The 22804-nt window shown below is 41.4% G+C and overlaps 1 protein-coding gene across 1 annotated transcript in view; it reads right to left on the bottom strand.

Moving 5' to 3' along the window:
• Positions 1-11270, bottom strand: part of lingo2 (leucine rich repeat and Ig domain containing 2) — a 284104-nt gene extending 272834 nt beyond the window's left edge. The window contains exon 1 of the mRNA XM_017473348.3: positions 10646-11270. The gene's annotated coding sequence lies outside the window, so the exon portion shown is untranslated. The remainder of the gene's footprint in view (positions 1-10645) is intronic.
• Between the last annotated feature and the right edge of the window lie 11534 nt (positions 11271-22804).

Genomic DNA, 22804 nt, shown 5'->3' with positions numbered 1-22804 from the left:
TGTCAGATGGAATTACAGCGACGTATTAATAGAAGGGAAAGGCAGCGTAGGTGTGTCGCTCGCAATCACGGCATGAACGGAATTGGAGCACAAGTGCATTCACTCGGTTCCGCTCCCACACATTCAACATCGCTCGCGCAGCCTCGTTGGCATTCATTAAACACATTTTTTCCTCAGAATTAACTGCACCCTCACGCCCCTCCTCCCCCGTATTTCTCTCTCGGCGCCCCGGAGGAGCCGTGAGCGCCTCGGTTTAAAATTCACATCATGCCAGACGACCACCTGGATCGAAATCAAATCATATTTTTCAATATCTGACCACCGCGAGACGCAGGACGAATCTCAAAGCTACTCGACATCCAATTAAACGAGTTGAAAAGCCGTTTTTTTTTTTTTTTTTTTTCAATTTTTTTTTTCTTTTTTTTTTTTTTTAAAAAAATCCTTTCCCGTGGAATCGTTTCCGACAGATACTTTTAGAATTTCTTTAAAGCCAATAAATTCCATTAATTGGAAAATAAATACTCAGCATTTGTTTATTTATTTATTTATTTATTTATTTATTTATTCGGAATCAGGGCCATTACGGGAAAAGAAAGCGTTTCAGACGTATGGGATCGTACTACGAAAATGCGCTTCCTCACGTAATGCTCTGAACGTTCGAGAAAAAAAACCAAAAAAAAACACACGTGACATCGTGGGAACGATGTCATCACGTGTGGACATGAAGGAATCATGTGATAAAATCGCGTCCGAAGAATGTACCCTACGTGTGAAAAGAAGTGAATCCTGTATGGAAATCTCTCTAAGCCCACGTGACGTAAATCTATATAAGTGTCCATAAAGGGTTATAACCAGAAGTCAGCTGTCATGGCTGCTTTCGCCAATTCCGATGACGTAACTGATGTGACAGATATTCGTTATGTCATTACGTGACTAGTCTATCAGTCATATAACAGTCATGAAACCTTTAACAAGAACTCTTTTCATTCAGAGCCAGAGTAAAAAAAAAAAAAAAAACACATGACGCTCACTATTATTACAGTGTTATAACATTGTCATAAGCATTCCTAAAGGATTTATAAGCATAAGATAGAAAAAAAGAAATACACTTTCATTTGTTTCCAGAGGAAACGGACGTAACGTTTTTATTACACTCTAATGACTGTTATAACCTGACATAAGTCAGCCTGGAGATTGTTATAACAGCCTTATGTTGATTTAAATCCATCTTGACTCAGGTGTTAAGTACATCAAGAATGACAAAAGCTTTATGTGAGGTGATACCTATTGGAATATTCATGCAGATTTATGTCAGTTGGAATGGAATGCTTATGTAAGTGTTATGTAGGCTTATAAGCACTACTGTCTTTCAGGGATAGAGGAAATATCTGTGTTATGCATGTGAAAAGTGACAAAAGCTGGCTTTATATCAAGTGGTACCTATTAGAGTATTTATGCAGGTTAATGTCAGTCATGGAATGCTTATGTAGGTGTTATGTAGGCTTATAAGCGCTATTCTAATTCAGGGACAGAGATAATATACAGTATGCGTTATATACGTCAGAAATGATCGAAACCGGCCGTATTATATGTGATACCTATAAGAATATTTTTGCAGGTTGATGTCAGTCGTCACGGAATGCGTATGTAGGTGTTATGTAGCCTTATAAGCGCTACTCCGAGGTTACTGAAATGACCCAGTGCTGCTGACGGTTGTGCCTTTGATATGTTCCTGCCTGTATTTCTGGCTCAGACCTGTTTGTCATGTTGTTGTGTTGACAGTTGAGTCCTTTATCAGTGACAATGACAGTGAAGTAGGAGAGAAATCAGTGTTTTCTATAAATAGCCACACACACACACACACACACACACACACACCCACGGGCGGATGACAGAATGCCAGCTCCACGTCTGCGGCAGTTTGATAAAAGCCGCTTTCTCTCCTTGGCCTCTGAAAAGGCCACCTTCTGACCAGGGTTTTTAGACGGCGACGCGAAGACAGCCCGTCTGTCCGCCGCCGTCCCATCAGCCAGGCCCAGGGGCCGCGGGTCGCTCGCTCGGATGCACTTCCGCTGATTTATAATCCAGAACCCTGCTGGCATCCAAGGCTAGGAATTACATATGTTGACAATGAGAGGAGCGCTTACTCACAACGAGGTAAAGGTCATCATTCAGATGCTCTGTCTTTGTTCAGGGGTCCTTACAGACAAACAACAGATTAACATCCCCCATGCATCCCGCTGGCTAATACGCCTTCTATCATAACCAGGCTGCGTGCTTCGATTATAAAACGCACCGGTACATGTCACTGAGTCTTGCATACGGAGAGATGACAAACGCCCCTACATTAACTACCGTTCACCGACGTTGGTCTTTTGCTTGATGAGGTTTCTTGTGCCGTGTTGGACAAACCTTCTCTTACGACCAATATTCCAGCCATTCGGTGCATTTATATTATCTTCTTTATTTTAATTAGTACAAAAAAGAAATGCCTCCATTTTTAGCATTTAGTGAGTGATAATTCTCTCATCCTTTCATTCAGTTCAGGTGCGCCTTAATGTCCCCATGTTACACAGATCTGGGGAATTAATTAATTAATTAATTGATTGATTGATTAATTAATTAATTGTTTCCATCTGATTGTTTCCCATCTTTCCCCTGTTCTTGCTTTCTTTATTTCATTCATTCCTCCACCTTTCTTTCTTTCTTTCTTTCTTTCTTTCTTTCTTTCTTCCTCTCTCTAGTTTTTTTAAGCATTCACCACATCACCCTTTCCTCCATCTAAATCGTTCTTTTGTCCTTCTTTCTGTCTTTCTTCAATTCTTTCATCCATCTCAATCTTTCTTTCACCCTGCATTGTTTCTTTCTTTCTTTCTTTCTTTCATGTGTCATCGTTCTTTTAGATTTCCTTTCATTTTATTTTATTTATTGATTGATTGATTGATCCATTTATGGAGTCATTCATTCATTTCATTTATTTACTACCACAATTTCCCCTTTAATTAGCGTAACATATCCAGAGCTTTACATATATTTTTAAAAAATTATTATTATTATTATTCCCCATAAGTGCAAGCATTTTTTTTTCACTTTATTAGGAAGTTTAGAATATAATATATTTCGGAGGCTCAGTTATTCTGTGAAGAACAGCGGAGAGGAATCTCACTTTATTATCCTTTTATCAGTCACAATAAAGGCTTTCTTTCTTTTTCTCTTGAATAAAAAAATCTGTAATAAAACATCAGGATAATGGATTCTGTTCCCATAATGCTCTCATCACACTGCCACTGATGCGATGGGTTAGAGAAAGTTAGATTTTCCTAAAAATCCCCTACCCGTGAGCATTGATAACATATGAGAGGGTTAATAAGACCACAAAACATCCTAAAATGTTGATTTGCTTTCACTGGCATATTTCTGAATGGACGCACAATCGCCGAATCATCGACATTTTAAAACCACTTCATGATTAGAATCAAATCTACGGTTTTATTTTCTTCCAATACTGTCTAGCACTAATTAGAGGATGGCCATTATTTGGGTCAAAGATTAGCATCAGTGATTAATAGATGCTAATCTAACACACGTCAGAGTTATGGCTGGACTAACTGAACGAATTTGGGAATTCTTTAATATTAAACAACGGTATGGTGCTAATTTGCCGTCCATCCTCGACTAATTAACGTCGCAAAGCCTTTTCAGCGTGACATGCTCGTCAAACTCACCATGTAAATATTGGCCCACAGTTCTGAACACTGCAGTGGATTTCAGTCTACATGTCAGCCAGTTGTGGCTATTATTTATGAAATCAATAATCCAGAAGGATGTGCTCGGCAGTCAGACATACTCCTTCACTCAAGTAGAGCACCATCGAATTGACTCGAAGGTGGTAAACTCACTTGGTTGGAATTTACAGAAAGAAAAGTGCAGCAAAAGTATGCAAAATAATATCAAACGCTATAATGTGTGCCAGCAGGAGCGTGATATAAATCAAACACTGGATGAAGGTCAGAATCTGAATAAGGACGGTTCTATTCCTCCTACCAATCTCCTTCTTGTTGTCCACCAAACGTTCTACCCAGAGTTTAGAGCGCCAAGAGTCAGGTTCTCTGCCATTGTCCATCCCTCCTGATCCTCCCTCTTGCTATGGTGTTAACCGGTTTATCTGCGTACGTACAACGCCCTCTTCCATCCACGCCATCACCGGTCCCCCCTCAGGATCCACCTCCAACCCTGACCTTCCACACCAGCCAGTCTTTTCCCCTTTCAGAACCTCACCTAGATCCATCCATCCATCCATCTTCTACCGCTTACTCCTTCTTCAGGGTCGCGATGGAACTTGGAGCCTATCCCAGGGAGCATTGGGCACAACGCAGGGTACATACGGGACCCTCACCTAGATTTAAGGCAGATTTAAGGTTTCCTTTGTTTTGTGGCTACATAAAATAAATAAATAAATAATATTTTTTTTAAAAAAAGTTCTGTTTTAGGAAAAAGGGTTTTGTTTTTGACCGTGGACTGAGATTCCTTCTTTTAATTGAGAGTCCTTGATTTGCCCGAAGCACAGAGAAATCAATTTGGTGTGATAGAGCCTTGAGCAGGGCAGAGATAGCCAATTTTGAAAACATTTCTCTGTGAAGTGAGGTGATTGTGGATGGTGTTATGTATTTATAGGAAATATATGAGGAGTAGTGAGTCTAAAAAAAAAAAAAATTAAAAAAAAAAAGATTCTGGCAATGCAGACATGTAGGGAAAGCCTGGAACAGATAAAGCACCAGGAGAAAATGATGTCTTATGTGAAGCCCTCTATTGGTTTTGAAGTATTTGTATTCCTGAGCACTTGGGAATGCTCTGAAACTTCGACTGAGTTTTAATAAGTGCTGCCTTTAGGATATCTTGGCTAAGACTGAATGTTGAAGTGCAATATCTGTCTGAATATATATTTAAAAATAAATATGCCTCTGCCATGCCTGGAAGGAAAAACATATTCCATACAAAGTGTACAAGCTTAAATCCTTGGATAACAATCTCCTGGACATTAAATATCAAGGAGTTAGTTCACGATAAGACGAGACAACGTGCGGCAGAGGGAAAACGAGTTTGGATCTTTAATACCTGGATACAAGGATAACGCCTCGAACCCTTCGACTCGATACGGCTGTCACTCTTATATTTTATTATGAGTTCACTACATGTGCCTTTATTATGGTCCTGTCTCCACCCGTGTCCTGTCATCGGTGTGTTCCCTGACGGTTCTTCCTCTAGATCTTGTTTAGTTTGTTTATTTGAACCCTGTCGTGTTGATTGTAATTGTGCATTTCTGAGCATTGCTTCTTATGTGTGTCTTCCCAGTTCTTTGTACCTAGCTCCTACAAAGACCTACTGCTTTAGACAATCGCTTGCTTTCCCATTTTACGAATATGGATTATTCTTGTTTAATGCTGTCTGAATGGACAACTCTCAAAATAAAAATCTTTTTTTCTTACGTTCTCGGCCCCTGCCTCCGACTACCACAGCTCGCAGAGGACACGGACTAGCAATCGCAAGTTACAATCACGCAGATGCGACTTTTCTTTCCGCGACCGCGAACGATTACCTCGCATATGTGACTTTAAACCTCTCAACTGTGAGTTACTGCGAGGTTTTGCTTCTCACAAAGTCGCAATTGTGCGACATTACGCCAGAACTGCGAAATAAAGTCACAACCGTGAGAGAAAAAGGTCACGATTCCGTGATATTATGTCGCCGTTGCAAGTTAAAGGGTCAAAATTGCAAGATAGAAAGTCGCAGGTGCAGAATATGTCACGATTATGAGATAACGATTGCCGTTGCGTGATATTATGTCACTCGTCAACCGTAGGTAAAAAAAATCACAGTCGCGACGGACGTCTACGTGACATTTCCTGACGGAAACGAGCGTGCGTGATAAATTAACAAACTTTTTCAAATGTAAAGCGAGAAAGGGAGAATCAGGAAATACACCAGGTCGGGGGCGGAGACACGTCCAAAGCAAAAGCACATCCAGTGAATTCAAAACAAAACAGAGCTGAGCGTGTCGCACTCGGAAACATGAATTCATGACAAAAACATTCACTACATCATTAACGTCAGTTATCAGGCTTGTTCTGAGCAACTGGCTCAGCGAAAAATAACATGAAATGGTCGATAATGGATTTCCAAATTACTAGACAAGCAGGTAAGAGCAAGAGCTTCAAATCGTGCCTTCACATCCGAGGTCTAGCCAGATGGATACCGTCAACAAGCTACACTAATCCAAATGAGATCTATTTTCTCTTATTTAGCTTGGCAGTCATTAGCGGCGAAGGCGGTCATTAGAGGATGCCCTTGCCAAGCCAACATCACCCTGATACACACTAATGATCCGATCAACAAGGCTCACAGTGCCAAGCCCTGCGACAGAACCTTCCAGACACCACAGCAAGAGTGAAAAGGAACATCATCCCAAACGTGAGCAGAAGAGCGAGAGTTAATTGATTATGTTAGCTTCGTAATGTACACGCTGAACATATGGCCGCAAGCTCTGTGTCTAATCGGTTAAGACCTCACATCCTGGAAATGCATCAAGTATTTACACGGTCGTGATTTTGTTCAGGGCAAGCTCGGCTGTTTGGAAAGTCCGTAAATTTTTTTAAAAGAAAATCGATGACAGTGTGCGCGACGTTTGTCGAAGTTGTGTCGACGATAAACTTGTTAACGCAAGTGAATGTTAAATTTCAGAATGACTTGCAGTTTTTCACGGTGCAAAGCCAGGACAGTGGCAGTCTGTGCCAGTGGAGTGAATGTTTTTCAACAATGCAATTATGTCCTTGTGGCTTGAGCAGAATGAGTTGTGGTCTGTCCAGATGAATGAGGTGGAACTGAATCAGAATGGCAGGTCAGTTCAGAGAGCTGACGGGTAAAGATGGAACGAAAGGCCAGACTGACGTTGTGACGTTCATTTAGGACGTGTATTTATTTTGCAGAAGCTTCAATTCAAATCAATGGAGAGTTTATCTGCATAAAAAGGAAAGGGTAAATACACTAAAGATGGATTTTGAACATGTCAGAGGGTCTTAGATGGGTTTTAATCTTCAGTTACCCAAGCTCTGTAGGAAGAAATCACTCTATGTGGTGCTGATATAGGAAAATAACCAGTGTCAGTGACGCATGATGAAGCAGAGTTGATTCTTTTCCAATTGAGAACAGAATGAACAGAATAGGATTTTTGTTTCTCTTTCAGCATTTGTTTCTGAGAGAAATGAGGAAGACAAAATTTGACCATGTGTGATGTTCCAATAGGATATTTGAGCTAAGCGCTAAGAGCTAGGTCTTTCTTTAACTTGTCTTCTCACCACATTATGCTGATCTCTCTCTCTCTCTCTCTCTCTCTCTCTCTCTCTCTCTCTCTCTCTCTCTCTCTCTCTCTCTCTCTCTCTCTGTCTCTCGGCAGCTGTTCTGGTTCAAAATGACCTTTTCTTCATCCAGAGGACAAACTGCACCTCCTTGTGGTGGATCCCATGTTGAAGTTCATCCAAGCTGCCTTTTCAGAAGGTACCTTTGGTATCAAAATGGAACTAGTGTACTTCTAAGGATCAGTGGAGATCACTTCTGGATGCCAACATGAATAAAATATGATGTGTCTGAGGTATTTAACTGACCGGTGAATAGGATGTGACAACTGCTTCAGACGTGTCCACTCATCCGGTCGTGAGATGTTACGGTAAAATAATACGGCACGCTCTCGGAAGATTTTGTAGTCATTCTCATTTTACACAAACACATCATTCATGGACATGTCTAAGGTGTCAACATTTCCCAGGTGCACCACCACCAGTACGACGAGACAACGTCTGGTACAGCTGGGTACCACTCTTGGTTGATTTAGCCTAATGTAGCATACGTCCTGTTTCACCTCTGGAAGTACAGTAGGAATTCTATTATATCTGTACCTGTACACTTACAACTGACGAATGATGAGTCATGGATCATTTGTAAAGCGACATCCTTGGAGAATATCGCATGCTGTCCTGAAAGACGAATAATTAGTTAAGGTGGAACTCGATATGCATTAACAAACCCCGACAGTGTTTAGAGTTCTCCTCACTCCTTGTTTTCCTGACTCCCAAGACATCCAAAGCTCGAGGCCTTGCTTTCTCGGCACATTTAACATATGGAGCTGTTGTGCTAGCCAAGCCGATTTTCATTTTCACACATTAGTCTTCTGAGTCGTTCTGCTCCAGATGCTCGATCAGCCTGTTCAGGTGAGAGTTCACCAGTTTCATTCATTCATCTTCAGTGCTCAAGTGTTTTATCGTGGTTTGCATCGTGTTGGATCCAGAGCCTATCCTGGGCGTGACTGGGAGTGAGGTGAGAACAAACCCTGGTTAGAACACCAGTCCATCTCAGGTTCTACAATTTTCTTTTTTTTACAGTGAATACACACGCTTTGGGTTCTCCTCCCACTTGGCCCCAAGTGTGAATGTGTATCCATGGTCCTTTGGGTTGGACTGGCATCCCATCCAAGATGTGTTCCTGTCTAGCTTCTAGTATTCCTGGGATTGGCTCTGGACCCGGACCAGAATACAATACTCACTAAAGATGAATGAATGAGTGAATGAACATTAAATACATTTAAAAACAATTGAAAAATACGTCATACGCATTACATCAATTGCGTTACATTTGTATCAGCGATATAGCTGGATATGAACAGATGACATGTTCTTAACAAATACAAATACGAAAAGTAGGAGCACTATACATTGTTAGGACTGGGATCCTGAGGAGAGGAGGGTTTTATTTTCATGTGTGGATGAATGGCAATCATCCTTAGTAAGTGCCTGTTCCGGGTCGCGGAGATGGTAGGTGCATACAAATAAAGGTCATGAGAAACAGTCCCGATCTCTAATTGCAACCAATTATAAACTGCAGTGATGTAGCTGAGGCTGAGGAACTGTCAGAGTTCAGAGAATTCACACACCACGATGACACTGCTGACATACTGTATCAATATCTGGTATGGTTCATATTTAATAAAACATTACATTTGTATACTGTATACCTGCAGCATTTCTACTTTATACTGGATATCCTGAATGACTGAGAGCGTGTCAATACTACATCCACTGCTCCAATTTTGACTCCACACACGTCAGCCAATGGGAATGTTCCAAAGTAATCTCAATTAGAAATCTGAAGCCTGAAATGAAAACAGAGATCATCACTCAGATGAGCTTTTTACCCAGACTTTCCCTTTGCTCAGATTGGAGATGCAAAACATCAGCAAGGCACTGAAAAGTGAAAAGGGCGGCTTGTAAGCCATCAGACGACGCACGTTCGTTTACAGCCCTCCCTTTTCCTTAACAGATTGGAATAAGAGAAGGACAAAGAGCAAGCGAGGTTTGTTTGTCTGAAAAGTGAAGATGTTAAGGATCACCTCATAACCCATGAAGGAATGCATCTCTAAACCAAGACCTCGTCTGAATCTAGAGCAGCCTCTACCCCGGATAAAAAACCGAGCATCTATGGAATGCCACTGGCTCAGCGTTCAATAAATCATCAAAAGGCTGAGAACTCACAGATCTCGGCCATATCACACACGGATGGGGGTCTCGGCGAGATAATATCTATCTCTAGGAAGACCGCTCTACATCAAAGTGCCGAAGACGGAATAAATAGAAACAGGATATTAAAGCTTCATAAGGGTTACAACTTCTCACTCAGATTTATGACTGGAATTAAACCTGTATCATAAAACTACAAAGAAACCCTTTTTCCCAGCTGCAGCCTCTGTAGGGTCCCTTAGTGAGTGCCTTATCAAGGGGAGCGCTGCACATCTACCGGCAAAGTCATCTAGTGGTCATTTATATGGATGCAAAAAAAAAAAAAAAAAAACTATAGTCGTTGGCTTCATATATTATTAAATTATTGTAAATATTTCAGCACGGACAGGACGTGCCTGCCTTTGTGAATATTTAATCGGGCTCTTTTTTTTTTTTTTTTTTTTCTCCGTAAGAGACCAGTACTTGTCCAGTGTGGAGGAAGAGGACGAGAAAAGGAACTGCAGGACGCTCACACCCAGCCAGAAGAGTGTGTCCTTCAGCTGGATACGAGATGGATCCGCACTCTTCGTTTTAGCACCGGTAACAGTGCAGACACGCCTCTATCAAACCCACCCTATCAAGCGTTATCAATTTCAGCCCACTCACTCACACACACACGCACACACGATGTAAATGTAGGAAATGCATGGTTTGGATGAAGGAGGGATGCTGAAGAGATAAGTCATGTCAGCTGACAAAACATCGGGAGGGTGAAATAATCCAAAGTAATTAACATTCCAAGATGATTCCATGACCACCTCTTCATTTCACTCTTTGTGGAGAAGAACAGTCAGAACAATCCGGAAAACATCAGATTGGACCTAAACGTCCACTGTGACAAAAATAAATCCATGAATATATAAATAAGAAAGAAAAAAGACCCAGACGACGTGCGTTAAACTTAACCCAGTTTGCTCATTGGGTTCGAATCACATCCCGTTCCCTTGGCTGTCTTGTCTTCTCTCTTTAGCGCTCGAATCACAGCTTTATCAACTCACACACACACTCACACACACTAAGACACTAATCACCATCAATCTTACCTGCAGAAGCTTTTCCGAGGTTCCACACAACATCCACAACTAGGAAGAAAAGCAAGCGGTGCACCGGGTAAAAATCTCAAAGTCTTCCGACGAGCTGCCTGAGATCCGTACTCGACCGTGTCTTATCGGTAAAATCCTCGATTCGTGTCCTCTTTAGGATCGTGTGATGAATCTTTCCCCTTGTCCGTCTGCCGTATTCCGTGCTGTTCTGTGAGGATTTCAAATGAAGGAGAGATAGAAAGAGAAAAGAAAAAAAAAAAGGACAGAAAGGGTAAAGAGAGAGAGAGGAATGAGGAAAGAGAGAGAGCGGTCCTGACGCGCTTGTCAGTGGCTAGAAGCAGCGCTGGCGTTCCTGCCTCGAAGGATCCTGCCGCGCCACGTTCTGTTCATCCCCCGCTCGCATCCTGTATAACTTCAGGACGGGGAACACTCACACACACACACACACACACACACACGCACACACTCCGCAAACGCACAGTATCCACAAGCCGAGGTGATGTTTTTACAGGGAATAATCCTCACAGTTGTCCTCGTCCTCCTCTGCTTGCTGGTGTTCTGTAAAAATTCTCCCTTTTCTGTTAGACGCCGGGAGACGGGCGCGATCGGAGTGAACGCATCTCTCTCTCTCTCTCTCTCTCTCTCTGCCTCCCTCCCTCGCTTGATCTCATGCATGCTCTCACATGCACATCCCCTCCCTCCTTCTCTTTCACGGCCGTTCTCTACCTCTCTCGCTCTCTCTCTCGCTCTCTCTCGCACTCTGTCTGTCAATTAACTGCTTCAGCATTCTCAGCCTCGGTGAAAGATAAGCATCCACAGCCCACACTTTCTCAGATTCCTCAGGGACCAGAATGTTGTTCGGCTGAATATGTAGCAGAATTCACTAGTCAGCGATATGGAAAGAAAGGCCTAGATCAAGCATCATCAAGCGGTCAGGATGCGGCAAAGTGTCTCCGAGGAGCAAACATGAAAACCCAAAATATATGTATATATACTGCGTATGAAAAAAAAAAGAGTCCAATTTTCTCAAGAGCTTCTGTAGGAGATCATCCGTTTGCAGCCAATCGCACGCGTTTCGATCACATTTCGTGTGGATTTTTCACTTTATTTACCTGATCAGTGAACTGACGACATTTCAGTGATCAAAACAGACTGTTTAACAGCGAAGTCCTGGACAAAGAAGCGTCGTTTACTCTAGACTACAAGGCCATGGTGTTAGTCCAAAGTGGTGACTCCGTGTCCTGTTCACAGCCAGCGCTGAACCATGCCCTTGCTGCCACAGTTTAGTTGAAATCCCCTGGTTCAGATAAAGATAAATACAGCGAGATAGAGAGAAAGATAGAGACAGAGCGTTAAGAGAGTCTTTCTAATCAGAATGCATTGAAGTTTTCAAGTTAGAGAACTCCCTTTGCCCAAGAAACAAAGGTCACCATCTGATGTTAGCCAGCTGTCATGGCTAATTGAAGAGGTTGACGGAAATAGAGCTAGCAGGCAGATTGCTAGCGTAATGCACAGGCTAATATCACGCATACTGAACAGCAGTGATAATTAGCTCTAAGCAAAAATCTCCCACAATCCCTCATCCGTCACACAGCTGCACAGCTGCACAAAACGGAGCGGTGGGAATCAGTGAGCGAGAGGCGAATATTGGAAAAGGACAAGGGTCCGTGCTGTGGTGAAGACGCAGACGAGGGTCGGCCTTGCGGGCATGCTGACAGACATGTTTAGGATCGGTGCGGAAATTTTATTAGCACTGAAAATGATCATAAGGTGAACATGAGAGATTAGCAGGGGTGTGTGTCTTATCTCAGTCCGATCTCGCTGGATAACGCATCGCTCATCTACAGTAAAGTGCTTGATTGTGGTCTCCATGGATCCGGAGTCTCAGGAATACAGCTTGGATGAAACAACACACACATTTATACACCCGTTGACGACTAGGGGCAAGTCGGAGTAGCCAATCCGCCTACTGGTGCGTTTTTGGATAGTGAGAGGAAACCTGAGAGGCACAGGAAACTTCAAAAAAAACACAAAAAAAACCAAACAGTAACTCTATCTACAGTATGTACATGTTCAGTGTGTATTTTAAGTGGGAAAATGGTGTCGAATAATAACCTTCAGGGGTTCCGTCACTCCACATTATTCCAGAATGTCTACTGGTTCATTTTTATTGTGGGGATAAAAAAAATGAAGACTACGCTATCGGTATATTTTTGGGCGGATAACACATACCTGCTTACTCCAAAAACTGGCACCGAGGTTACTTTGAGGCATTACAGTAAACAGAAACGCATTTAAAAATAGAGTACCGAAGATGCACATACAATCCCAATTGGGGAACTGGGGCTGTATTTCATTCTAAAAACCTCACCTTCCCTTTTATTTTCTTCAATGTTTTATGGTTTAGTTCTCACTATGTTGCATAGCACACATACCTAACCATAGAGGTCGTCTTCTATAAAGATCCTGACAGTAGATCCATGTCAATTGGTATAACAGTGAATAAGCTCGGCGTTCATTAACACTCATACATGAACATTCTGTAGCGTAATGTGATGCCTAGTCTGTTTTTAGCATCACGCATGTTTAAGAAGATTGGAATCGGTGCTTTTATGAACACATTTGCATACATATTAAGAATCAAAATGAGACCCACAAACAATGTTTTGTGGAGTAAACTGGGTTAGTGCTACCTTTAAAAGTTCTCCTAAAGAAATTGCAGCTGTTGTGTTGCTGCTTAGTGTTTATTTTTCGCCTTTATCGCCGCGGGATCAGAGAGCAGGGTCAGCCTCTCAGGCGCCTGCGGAGCAGTTCTGAGAGATCGGGATCTTGTTTGAGGTCACAGCGGTGGACGGGACAGGTAATGGCGCTGGTGCCTCTCCGGCTGCTGGCTCACACCCTCAAGCTCTTCCAGTCCTGGGATGTGAACTCGGGATCATGGGGCTTCATACTGTAGCTTCCTTAACCAGTGTGATTTCAGTGCACTTTGAAGAATATTACTTATAAACTATACGGGGTTCTATAACAGACTGTGTTACATGACGACATGATAATAATTTTCTAATAATAAACCTGGGGTTAAAGAAAATGACCACATTCTGCTTATGTTTGTGATCAGCATGAATCACAAACATAAACAAGTGAGCCCCTAACCCCTCCCATCACCCCCCCCCCCCCCCCACCACCACCACCACCACCACCACCATCCGGCCCGCCAGCCTCTATCATATTTCTTTTACATTTTAACATCGCCATTAAAATGTTTGTAGCTTTTTCATAAGTTTGGCATCATCCTATACTGTCCTATTTATAACAGTGCTCACACTCACACTATGACACTAAATTGTTCACGTTATGCGTTCTAAGACCTCTGACCTCTGCTGAAAATCTTACAGCGTAAAGCCGACTTAAGCTAATGAAGGGAAATTGCTTCTTGTTTCTGGTGCTAGTTTGTGTTTTTGTTGTTGTTTTATAGCAGATGGTAAGGTTGTGTAAGGTTCATTGCAACAGATCACCGTGCCACACATATATTTGCATTGTTCCGATTCAAATACATGGAGACAGAATTCGGTAACATGCTGAGTTTAATGGTGTGTGTCAGAGCACACCACGGCAAAAGAATAAAAAAATAAATAAAAAATGAATAAATGCAAAGCTGCCTGGAAAAAAAAAAACTTTTTAAAAATTTTGTTTGTTAATACATGTTAATACAACAGTGCCGTTGAATTCTGTGTTCAGGTTTAAAAACGTTTTTAATCATTAATATAGTGAAGTTTTCTGTAAGGAGACATTCATTTAACAGTTATGGAAGGAGTCTCCAGTGTCTTTGCTAATTCGGTGTTAAAAACCTCAAATCTAGTATTCATTTAAGAGCAACATTTTATGGAAGAAAGCTTGTGAAAATGAGATCGTTGGTTAAATATGTTTTCCTATATTTTTAAGAAATTACAAAGCTCCACAATCATAGATGGACTACCCAAGTAGTCAGCTGACCTGGCTTTTCCAACATGATTTTATAGAGAAAGGAAAAGATAAAGAATGACAAGTTCATAACAGCAACCATTCCATCACCACTTCATCCTGATATCCTGACCTTTCCTGAGAAAAACGATTCATTTCATGGTTTCTGTTATCCTTCATAAACAATATCACCATGTTCACTCCAACTGTATGCGGTTTAAACTTCTTTCTGGGGAACTGACTGTAATGCAAACTCAGAATTCGCTTTAGGAACCTTACGGACTGTAATTATACTTTCAAAGTTATATCCTTAAGGGTTCTTCAGTTGTCCCTCTGGGAGAATCATTAGAGGTTCCTACAATGGTGATTCCCTATAACAAAAGGTTTAGGAATCTAGGAATGCCTAACAATTTAATAAACTCCTAAAGAATCATTAAATAACGTTTTTTTTAGAGTGTACCAAGTACTGAGGCGTAAATGTTAAACTCCTGACAGGTTCTAGGCATGAAGATGAAATGAATGACCAACAATTTGGATTTTGTACCACACACTTACCCGGTTAATACACACGCTCTTAGTTGTGTTGTGATTCCCACAGCGTGGAACTCACGCAACGTTGAGTTCCCGTTGCAAGGGAACGTCTGGGTTACTTATGTAACCCTGTTCCCTGAGAAGGGAACGAGACATTGCGTAGCTTTGTCATCCAGGGGCAGGCCTGTGAATTGCGTCTTCGTTTCAGATAATAGAGGCTGATGGTGCCGTTTTTATATCACGCGACACGCTTGATTGCCACGTCACCTGATCACGGCGGGCTTATAAATAGGCGTGATGTTACACAAGCTTCAGATGCCGGTCACGCGCAAGGGTGCTTCCCACGGCGTGGAACTCATGCAACATCTCATTCCCTTCTCAAGGAACAGGGTTACATGCATGAGCCAGACATTTTGTCACATAATGGAGGATGAGGACGGATGCAGGTGCAGATAAGAGCTTTATTAGAGGAGAGATAGGCAGACAAATCCAAATTGAAAGGCAAAAACTTGGTAATCAAACAAGAGAGAGGTCAGGCAAACAACATGAACTAGACTGTTACAAGAATCAAGAAACGCGAGGCTATAACCAGTGTAAATGCACATTATACTTCATGCCTACCAAAGACACACGAAGGGTTTAAATACTAAACGAAATCAATGGGATCACACTCAATAGCTGAGAACAAAGATGGCTAAATGACTTGATTTTTCTGTGTTCTCAATATCCATTGTCCCAAAGTCAATGGGGTTTTTAAATGAGTTTTTGCTTAAATGCCTGAAATAAGGGCTGTGGTTAACACAATCTCAAGGTATGTTCATGTTTTATACTACGACATAAAATACTTCAGTAATACCCGACTCGTGATACTGTTAAGCTTTTATGTCTTGAAGATGGTAGCTAATAAGTGGCTAAACGGTACTACAGAGGTTGTTGGGGAATTTAAACATCATTACGGTGAACAGAAAATCTCATCTACTACATCCTCGCTGTGCTCAAACTATTCCAACACAAACTTGTAGATTTATTAGTTGATAGTATTTTCCATTTTTTTAAAAAAAAAAAATAAAGATCGAAAGAATTGTCAGAAAAGTAGTGGTAGTGACAAAGTCATGTGACCGTGGTGTAGCTCGTTTATAGCCTAAAATTAGCTTTTGCTTCTGGCAATTGTATTTAGGCTTCAAAATTCATAAAGGCTGTATTCATCTGTGATGATTATCTTGATGAACAAAACATGTCGTAAACTTTTGTTGGTCAAAAAGCGTATTTTCTACAATAATCCAAAAGCCATCCAAAAACATCCTATTGCCTTTTTTTGTCGAGGGAACCAGGATGATGCTAGCTTCTGAGGTGGCCTACAAAAATACCTCATCCGTGCAGGATTGACGACTTCCACATTAGTGTCTGACACTTGAGAAGGGGAAACCCCTCTCTCTTAATGCAAAGATAAAGTCAATCTCTACAGTGGGGAAGATGCCAACGGGCATGTAACACCAGTCCCGTTCACAAGGCGCGAGATTTTCTCGGGATAAAATCACACCGCGAGAAAACAGCTTTTGTTTATGTCGAGAGCACAAGAAAACAACAAAGAAAAAAATAATAATAAATGGCCGCTTGGAGCTTCAGTAAGATTGAGTTCAGCAACAAAGAAATTCTTTGCGTTTTTGAAAAGGATGAATCCTACTACTTTTTCGCCAGTCACTTATTGACGTGTGGATCCTCCCCCCCAACCCCAGTATTATCACCTCTCAGGGATAAATGACTCCCCAACCCACCCTGTCCAGTGTGATATCAAACTGAAGAATGAAACCACAGCAGTCTGGGCGATTTTAAAGCACCAAAGCCATAGAATGAAAGAAATAGTACATTCAAGCATTATATTATATTACATGTTTAAATTGCAACGCATTCTTGTCTATACTTAATACACCGTAACGAAACATCACTGTTTCATATAATCGTATAATAGTCTATATTCACTTCTTTCATTACGTGTAGTGAAAAGTAAAAAGCAGACCATAGTTTTATATTTCTGTATAGTTTTTCATTTGACTATGTCATTTGCAATGCTTCATGGGATGGTAGTTCATTCCCACCTTGAAGACATTAAGTACACAGTCTTGTAGGCATAGCTAGCCTAGGGTTTTAGCCCCCCTGTTTTTGAAAAAAGTCCTAGCATTATGAGATGAAAGTCATACTATTTTGAGAATAAAGTTGTAACATTATAAGAATAAATTCATCATATTTTGAGAATAAAGTCGTGGCATTATGAGAATAAAGAATCATTTTGAGAATAACATACTGTATGTTAATCGTAGAAATTGGCATGATTATCACAATGATGGAAAGCTGAGTCAGCAGCTAATCAATGCAAGAAATGTATGTTGAGGGTTTAGTTAGCTAAGTCAGACTTCAGGATTGGGTTCAGCGATAAAGTCTGACAAAGGGGATTTACCACTATTATCACCTCTCAAAGACAAAGGACTTCCCACCCCTTTCGGAATTGTATGACATCAAAGCAAAGCCAACCACAGCAGACCGGGCCGTTTTAAAGCATCAAAGCCATACAGGAGGAAAGTACTTACAAAAAAATATATTCAACAACAATTATTTTTATTACATTTTAAACAATTATTTTTTATTACATTAAAAAAAAAAAATAACACAATGACATTGCATTATAGTACCAACATTTCAAACATGAACTTAACATTCTCCCCTGAATTCAACAAACATACAACATGCATTGCAGAACTTCATTCTATACGCATTTGTTACCTTATCACTCCCCCACGTACAGTAAACTAGTATTCACATGGAATCAATGAGCCATATTTAGTTTATAACATAGTCCTGAGCACATACTGGTGCTCATCTAACTCTAACCTGTCTTTCAGGCTGAGTCACTGGGACGGGTTACATTGTACAGTCATAATCAAAGTTAGCCAGTTCCTGTATCCCACTCTCCTCCTACCCATAAGAGACAGGAGTGAAGTGAGACGCATTCCAAGTACATCCTTCAGACAGTTATTAAGTCTAAGGACCAGTCTTTTCCAGTACTTGCGATGGTTTGGAAAATGCTGATTGCAGTTTAGGTCGGATACCTGGTCACTTCACTCAAACTAAAGATCCTTGTTGGAATGATACATCCTGCACTCCACGCTTGTGATAAGTGTATGTTTTGGATCTCTTCTGCATATGTTCAATTCAATTCAATTCAATTTTATTTGTACAGCGCTTTTTACAGTAGACATTGTCTCAAAGCAGCTTTACAGAAATATCAACACGGTGTACAGATATTAAAGGTGTGAATTTATCCCAACTGAGCAAGACACTGAGTGGCGACGGTGGCGAGGAAAAACTCCCTAAGATGTTTTAAGAGGAAGAAACCTCGAGAGGAACCCGACTCAGAAGGGAACCCATCCTCATCTGGGTAACAACAGATAGTGTGAAAAAGTTCATTATGGATTTATATGAAGTCTGTATGGCCTTAGGAGCAGCCGTAGTCCCAGCAGTCTGGATTTAGAGAAGATTTGAGCTCCATATAGAGGTAGAAAGGATCTGGATCTCTAGTATCTCCATAAATTCGTGTGGGGCTCGGCGAAAGGAGAGAGGGAGAAAAAAGATAATTATGACTGCGAAGTAGTAGAACAGAATCTAGTCAGGGTAGGCTTGAGTAAACAAATACGTTTTAAGCCTAGACTTAAACACTGAGACTGTGTCTGAGTCCCGAACACTAATAGGAAGACTGTTCCATAACTGTGGGGCTCTATAAGAGAAAGCTCTTCCCCCTGCTGTAGCCTTCACTATTCCAGGTACCGTCAGATAGCCTGCATCTTTTGATCTAAGTAGGCGTGGCGGATCATATAAAACCAAAAGGTCGCTTAGATACTGTGGCGCGAGAGCGTTTAGTGCTTTATAGGTTAATAAAAGTATTTTATAGTTAATGCGAGATATGCATTATGTGTCACTCGATCCACAATGTTCTGCACACACAGTAGATGAAGACGCTGGAGTGTCTGTAATCCTGAGATGTGAAGTTTAGTAAGCATTTGTCTTGTATGTTCAGCAGGTGAACATGACATGACATGAATTGAGAGACATGATCTGAAATAAGTTCCTTCGGGTTGCCTTCATGGCTGAACACAGGAATTGAATGATAGCTGAAGAGGTTACCTGAGGCATGAAAGGAATCTCTGGCCACTTACTAAGTAGTCCACTAAAGTCACAGCAAAACAAAAATCTGCTGGAGCTTTGTCAAAGGTGTCGATAGCAAGTTTGTCCCATGCTCCATCTGGAAGGGGTACAGGCTGAAGTGGCGGTGTGCAAACAACTGCTGACTTGTCATGAGTTTGACACGTGATGTATGATTTGATGGCTGTCTCAACCCGGGCATCCATACCCAACCACCAATACAGTTCTCTGAGTCTTTGCTTGGTTCTAACTATGCCTTGATGTGTATCATGAGCCAAGGCGATGAACTGCGCACGCAAAAAATCTCTGGTACTAAAAGTCTGTGTGTGCCTCTTATCATGCAATCCTCCTGAAGAGATAGTTCATGTTGGATTCTGTAGTATGGCAAAAGATCAGATCCTAGGCTCTTAGGAGATTTTGGCCACTTGGTCATCAGGAGGTCGCGTAGTTTACAATACATTGGACTAGCGGTCCCTGCTGCCTTGAATTCATCAGCTGATTTGGCCATGAGGGTGGAAGTGAGCATGACCACTTCCATGTCATCCTCCAGCACAAGACCACTGCTCTGTAATGGCAAGTGAGACAAGCAATCGGCTGTAACATTTTCACGTCCAGGTTTGTACTGGATGTCATAGTCAAAAGTCATCAACCTAGCTGATCACTGAGCAATCCGAAATCCTGCTCGTCCTCGTCCCTTCAAAGTCAGCAGTGTTGTGAGTACCCTGTGGTCTGTACGTTATGTAAAACGTCACCCCCACAGGTAAGTTCTTCATTTCTCCATTGCCCACAGACAGCCTAACGCTTCCTTCTCAGTTGTGGAGTACTTGCATTATGCCTGTGTCAGTTTGTGTGATGCAAAAGCAACAGTCTTTTTAAACCCGTCCAGGTGCATTTGATTTAGAACAGCGCCAAGACCATAATTAGAAGCATCAGTTGTAACGATAGTGTGTAGCTCAGGGTCAAAAAGTGTCAGTGCAGGGTTATTAATTAAGAGGTCTTTCACCCGTTCAAAACCTGTCTGTGCCTCAGGCGTCCAGGTGAATGAAGCAGATCCTCGATTCAATGCCTTGAAGGGCTTGACCACTGCAGAATAATTGGGTATGAATTTTGAATACCACAATGTGAGCCCAAGGAAAGAGCTTAAGCTGGCGATATCAGTTGGTGGTGGTGCGTGTGAAACTGCAGTGACAAGAGAATCATCCAGCTGAAGTCCTTTAGCCAATATTGCGTGTCCTGAGTATGATAGCTCAGTCTGTCTGATCTGGCATTTGTCAAAATTCAACTTAAGTCCAGCTGCTTCCAGACACTGAATTGCTGCATTCAAGTTCTTGTCATGTTCTTCAACAGTCTTTCCTGATACACTGAACACCTGCAAGTCCTTTGAGAATGGTTGACATCAGTGTCTGAAAACAACTTGGCCCTGATGCCAGTCCAAATGGTATTCTCTTGTAGCAAAATAAGTCTTCACATGTGATGAATGAAGTGAGGCTGCGGCTATCCTCATGCAGTAGGACTTGGTGATAGGCACTCTGAAGATCTAATGTTGAAAAAACAGTTGATCACCTCAATTCTGAAAACATTTCCTCCATGTGAGGAAGTGGAAAACTGTCCACCACTATGAGTCTATAGAGAGCCCAGCTCTGAGCAGGTGGCCCGGCTACACGAGCATGTTCCAACAATCAGATAATAAATTTATCATAAGAGTTAACGATATTCATTCAATGTTCTGAAGATGTTCCAATAAAAATGATGATCCATCCATCCATCCATCCATCTTCTACCGCTTACTCCTTCTTCAGGGTCACGGGGAACCTGGAGTCTATCCCAGGGAGCATGGGGCACAAGGCGGGGTACACCCTGGACAGGGTGTCGGTCCATCACAGGGCACAATCACATACACACTCACACACCCGTTCATACACCACGGACACTTTAGACACGCCAATCAGCCTACCATGCATGTGTTTGGACTGGGGGCGGAAACCGGAGTACCCGGAGGAAACCCCCACAGCACGGGGAGAACATGCAAACTCCGCACACACAGGGCCACGGTGGGACTATAGATGATGATATTTATGATAATTAATTACAGGTACGTAAGAGAGGGAGCACTCCTTACATAAGATTCGTTTTGGCACTGAGGTCCAAATGCTGGAGCACTTGAGTTCATGTACCACCCGGTGGATATTCTGGGAAGTGTAACAAATGTATTTAATTCAAAGAACCTGGCCTTGCAGCATTCTGCATGATAGGCTTCCTGATCCTGTATGAAAAAAGGGCATTTATAAGGCCACATCTGTACATACACTCTTAACAAAAAAAAGTTCTTCAAGGGTTCTTTAACATTTCATTGGACAATTAAGTGGTTTCAATATCCAAAAAATAGTTCTACTTTGCAATGCACTTAGAATAATGTGCAGTTTGTAACACATATGTATCCAGTTAACACATACACTCTCAGAAAAAGTACTTTAAACCCATGGGTACTTTAAAGGGTAATTGTATCTCACCTTCCAATAAGGCTTCTACTACCTTCTAAAAAAGTGTTCTACTTGCTCATAATTTCGAGTTTTGTAGCACACACGTACCCAGGTCATACTTACTCTCTGTGAAAAAAAAAAGAAGGTCACTTCAATGGTACTTTAAAGGATAAGTAGACAATTAAGAGGTCTTGTCTTCCATAAAAAGGTTCCACTTGGAACTGTTTCTGAAGCATTACCTCAGAGGCACAACAGAAGAACACTTAAGAGTGTGCGTTTATATTGTTTGTACAAAAATATACCTGCGCAGTTCAATCACTCAAATGAGTCAAAAAGCAACCCTTGTAATAATAACAGTACTATACAACAGTATAATAACTATAATAGAGTAACATATGGAGCTGCGGGGACACGCATCAGCGTGGAAAATTAAAACACACCGTGACAGAAAAATCGGACGACAAGTGCAGTGTGCGTTTGTGCATCGAAGTTCAAGTACTCACACACGAGCTGAGGATTCTTCAGGCTTTTTTTTTTCTTCAAGATCAGTATAAAGTTTGTAGAGTACTGGGTTCTCCTCGTAATTACAATCTGTTCTTCATTTCATAAACTCCACGACATGGGTTGAAATCTTCCTGTTTCTGACATTTACATCCGAGTTTAACATAAACACACATTGTCAGTTAATAATCAACGTTTTTAATATCAGGAATATAATACTGTGTGTCACGCTGTTGCAGTAAAATAATCAACAGCAGCATACATAGTGCATAGAGAGCATAAAGCAGAGTTACTGTCGATGTGGTGTGAGAGGAATAAAACAGTTTGGGACATGTTGCGATTGGAAAACAAATCAACTTCAGGTGGTAAGATAAGATAAGATATAACTTTATTAATCCCCCGTAGGGGAAATTTAGGTCAACATAGAAGCAAAAAAGGAATGTAAAAGAACAGAGCAGAACAGATGATGTATTGTAGAAGTGTTCACACACTA

The sequence above is a fragment of the Ictalurus punctatus genome, chromosome 8 (assembly GCF_001660625.3).
Source record: "Ictalurus punctatus breed USDA103 chromosome 8, Coco_2.0, whole genome shotgun sequence".
NCBI classification, from domain to species: domain Eukaryota; kingdom Metazoa; phylum Chordata; class Actinopteri; order Siluriformes; family Ictaluridae; genus Ictalurus; species Ictalurus punctatus.
This window is presented reverse-complemented; position numbering and strand designations above follow the sequence as displayed.